Source organism: Salvelinus sp. IW2-2015, linkage group LG13 (genome assembly GCF_002910315.2).
Source record: "Salvelinus sp. IW2-2015 linkage group LG13, ASM291031v2, whole genome shotgun sequence".
NCBI lineage: Eukaryota > Metazoa > Chordata > Actinopteri > Salmoniformes > Salmonidae > Salvelinus > Salvelinus sp. IW2-2015.
The window spans coordinates 5,933,029-5,938,038 of NC_036853.1; the positions used below are offsets into that span (position 1 = coordinate 5,933,029).

The 5,010-nt window shown below is 39.0% G+C and overlaps 1 pseudogene; it reads left to right on the plus strand.

The window, feature by feature from the left end:
- Positions 1-3,272: 3,272 nt before the first annotated feature.
- The window catches only part of LOC139028573 (potassium/sodium hyperpolarization-activated cyclic nucleotide-gated channel 3-like), a 54,841-nt pseudogene continuing 53,103 nt past the window's right edge, over positions 3,273-5,010 (plus strand).

Here is a 5,010-nt window from a genome sequence, read left to right on the forward strand (position 1 = left end):
CTCGTGTGTGCCTATTAAGTGCCATGTTGAATCCTCTGCTGGTGTCCTAGTGGTCCCCTTTATTCCTCGTTGGTTCTTATATCATAGGGTATATCCTCTATCCCAGGATTGCCAGTAGTGGGTTATCCTCTGTGTGTCCCAGTGGTTTATTCTCTTGGTGATCCATTTTACTCCAAGCCGTACGTTTAAGTTATCATGCACTTGGTGTCCAGTGCTGTCCTAGTATCCTCTTTGGTTATATCCTAACCCCGTTATATTCATCCTGGTGAGTCCCCAATTGGTACTCCAAGTGCCAGTTTATCCTCTTGGTGTCCTAGTGGTGATATATGAATATATCCTCTGTCTGAGATCTGATCAGTCCATCACAGTGAGTGATCCGTATAATCCTCATGTTCCATTGTACCCTAAGTGATCCTATATCCCGATTCCATCTGATGGAGGAGTTGTCCTAATGCCTGAGGTATTTTTATCCCTGTGATGTATCAGGAGGTCCTCGTTCTAGTGGTTTAGTCCTCAGTGTTGGATTGTACCTTAAAGGGAGTGTGTTCATCGCATCGATCGATGGGTCCTAGTGGGTTGTCCTCTGTTGTCCTAGTGGTTTATCCCTCTGTGTTGTCACTTAATGTGGGCTATATATGCACTTCAGGTAGTTGTTCCTCCCGATGTATAACCATCTCGTAATATGTGTCTCTTGGTATCCCAATCCTACTGTGATCCCGTATATTAAATAGAACATCACGAAAAATCAGTGATGCTTATCAGGAGGTAACATTACTAGCCATTATAATGCCTCCTAGTGATATGATATATATATATATCAGCTCAACCAGTCAGTGAGTCTAAGGTACATTAGCTATATTTACTAGATTAATGAGTAAAATCCCCCGTACTGGTATGTAAATCTAGTACTACTCCATGTCACAGGTGAAGCGTACTATGCTTTCAGAGTGTAATTCCATATTAATCCTCTCAATGTATATATAAAATAGACTCCAAGTCAGATGATATGTCACATACTGTATTATAATTCCATCTTCAAGGGATATAACCCTATAAATATAATAAACTCCAAGAAGTCAGGTAAATGTACCAGTATAGACCACAATTCAAATTGTATTATAAATCAATGCGCGTGCGTGATATAAATAGACTCTCCAAGTCCAAGTTGACATATATACGGTGACTAAATGGCTATCTGTCATAAGATATATTCATCTCAACTATATACCTATAAATAATGACTCTCAAGTCATGGCAGGTGATGATCAGCACGTATAACATTATGACTGTTCCTAGATGTAATTATCCCAATCCACTATGACGTTATAGTAATTAGCCTCCGAGACAGTTACATCCAGCAGTAATTACATACTTATTTACGATAAATCACTGCTCATCAGCGCGGATGATCAGTCAATTAAATTAGACATCTCTCATAGTATATCAGGGGGGAGTTACATATACCCGTATTATAATCACTCCATAAACGATATGGCGTATCCAGAGGGTCAGCATATATATGATAATATAATGAGACTCCAGTACTACTAAGAGGTGAACATTCTGATTATTATTACTCTCAGTATATATTACGATCATGTATCAGGATGATCCCAAATAGACTCCAGTCAGGGATAGTACATTCTATGTAATTGAATTATAAATTCCATCCCATGTGATCCCAATTATATTAAATAATAATATAGATCTTCAGTCAGGTGATAATACCCAAGAGTTAGCATAGCCCAGAGTATCTATAATATCCTCTTTGAGTACATAACTTTATCCAGTAATAATATGACTACCAGAATCACCGAGTTGAAATATACCCCGTATACATGCTGTAATCCAATGTAATCCAATCTGGTTATCCAATGATATACTTCCAAATCCAAGTTAGAGTATCCTAAGACACGCATGATCTTAGTAATTATCAACATATTCTCATCGAAGTTTATCAAATAGAACTCCAGATCCATGAAGTACATGCTATACCTAGTTATGTATCCAGGAATTATATATTAACACGGATTATATACCCCGACTGTGATCAGATTTATAATCAGACTACCATAGATACAGAGTGAATGTACCCAGGGAGTGATCTACGTACAATATACACGAAATATATAAGTTACTCCCTACTAGGTTTAGTACTAGACATCCGCCAGTACAATTAATATAGTATTCCCAAGAGTGGATCCCACTAATAACATAATACCGTAATTATAAATCGCTTCTATGCCATAATAATAGCCTCCAGTCAGTGAATGGGTACAATCCCCGCGTGATATATTAAATTATCCTCTAGGTATGATAATTATACCCGAGTCAGTGAGGTACATTGCTGTATTATAATCCTCTGAGTTAATATAATAGATCTACACAGTCAATGTAGAATGTATCAGAGTCTGAATCAAGTCCATAGTATTATCCTAAAATTAATCCATCTGGTTAATATACTAGAGACATCGCAGTTATCTACAGAGTGCAATATATACCCGATATTGTACATCTACAGATTATGAATACTCCTCTAGATAGTGACTTAATAAAATCAAATCACGTACCATCAGGTATTACAGTAATACCATATGGTATCCAGAAAGTACATGCTTTGTATATAATATACCTCCATCTGGAGTATAGACACCCATAATAGACTACCAAGTGTCATCAGTGAATATCAAGCATTGATACAATGACCCGAATATGGTATATTCAATAACGCTCATTGTATAATATCCAGTCATATAAATGAGAATGTAAACAATGCATAGCCTATTATATATATTCTCTCCCATCATTCTAATTACTGACCCTCCACCATGATGCGACGAATCGTGTCAAACCTGACAACCATATACATGGACCTATCCTAAGTGCCATACATATAATCTCACAACCTCACGTCCCTTCAGTGACCACAGCCCGCTGACATTCTGTATTATAATCCTCCCGGTTAGGAGGAAACTTGTTAATAATTAATGAGCTACTCCAGTCAGGAGACATTGCTCGCCTGCTATTCTGGTGTGCGAGTAAATGGTTTGATATTAGTCCTCGGGTTAAGAGTATAAAGCCCTAGACTCTCCCTGATGTCTACAGAGTGATGAGGAGTGAAGAGAGAAGAGAGAAGGGGAGGCATACTGCAGAAGTGTAGATAAATCTTACAGATGATAGTGAAATAACTCCGAAAGTCAGAAATACATAGACTGATATTAAGTAAGTTGCCTCTATGATATAAGTAGAGCTCGCAGATCAGTAGAGGTAGCATGTACGAGGGATTGAGGATAGAGAGTGAAGATCCTGACCGGAGGTATAAGAAGACGTCCGAAGTACAGAGTGTAGAGAGAAGAGAAGGGGTACAGGCTAAGTATTATAGATATGCCTACTGAAAAAGCGAAGGAGTATAAATAGCTACCAGTCAGCAGAGTGAGAGTAGATGAGCATAGAGGAGAGAGGAGTGATATGAGGATATAATCCTGCTATGAGTATGAATAAGGAGCTCCAGGTCAGGAAAAGAAAACGTAGATGCGTGTAGTTAAAATTCCAATCATGAAGGGTAAATAGAACACCGAGGAAGTCAATAGAGAGAGGAGCGAAAGGAGAGATACATTGCATGATAATTGATAAGATCACGTCTGTAGAATTAGACCTCCAGAGGTAAGAGAGAGAAGAGAAGTGAGAACGTACATTGGATTATATAATCTTCTGGGTATTAATAAGACTCACGAATCAGATGAGAGGGAGAGGGCGTAGCAGTGCGAAGATGTATTATAATTGAGCCTTCCGGGTGGGAGAGAGAGATAGATAATAGACCCACTCCAGTCAAAGGTGAGAGAGAGGAGGGAGGTAGAGAGGGATATTGAAGAGAGACGGATGAGACGTGATAGTTATAATGCCATCTGAGGTTAAAGAGATAGAGAGAGAGAGAAGGGTAAAAATGAGACAGTCGCAGAAAAGCAGTGTAAGAGGTTTAACGCATTTGCAAGTTAAGTAGAGATTAAAAACCCTCCTACCAGGAGATGAGTAGAATGAGACTCAGATCATGTGCATTCAAGATCCCAAGTCAATATCTGTAATTAACTTAACCCTCACTCTAGGTAGAGGAAGAACAATATACTATAGAACTACCAGGACTAGGTTATCAAGTGAAATACCAAATGCCTGAACTTATCCGTATTAAATCCTGCCGAAAGCCCAGGGTTGTGTGTGGTGTGTGTGTTGTGCCCTATAATAGACTCCAGTCAGGTGAGTTTGTGTACGAGTTGATGCTTGGTTAGTTATATTGATGCCCGTCTTCTGGGCCTGCTGTGGTGTAATAAATATAGCATCTCCATGAAGCAAATTTATGACAAATGGAAATTACATTAAACGTGTATGTGTATAACCTCCGTATAATTCTAGGACTTCTCAGTCAGCGTGGAGGTAGCAACGTGTATGTAGTAATCCCTCTGGCGTATAATAGACTCCAGAACAGTTGAGTACATACTGTATTATAAAATTCTCCGCTATAATAACTCCAGTCAGATTAGTACATACTTCTATAAATCCTCTGTTAATAATAGACTCCAGACAGGTGAGCCTACATTCTTATTATAAGCCGTCGCTATTAATAGGACTCCCAGTCAGGTGACTGCCCCACATACGTTATTATATCCTCTGGTGGCGTGCTAATATATATAGACTCCAGACAAGGATAATAGATATATAAATGGGAATTGGCTCGGAAAACGTTGTCTTCCTGTGTGTCTGTTCCCTGCACATACTGATATTATCAATCCCCACATCAAGGGAAGTTCAAAAACACTCCAAAATAGAAACTGCACACATCACCAGTATAGGTAACATACTGTTATATCCACTCTCCATAGCTTCTCTCAAAGCATATGCACTGAAATTAAGCTGATAATACCAGTTGGACAGACTCTATGAGTTTCACCTCCTGTCCCCCTCACCCCCCCTCTCATTATACCATCCCTCTGGCCCTATAACTCACTCCCCCGCACA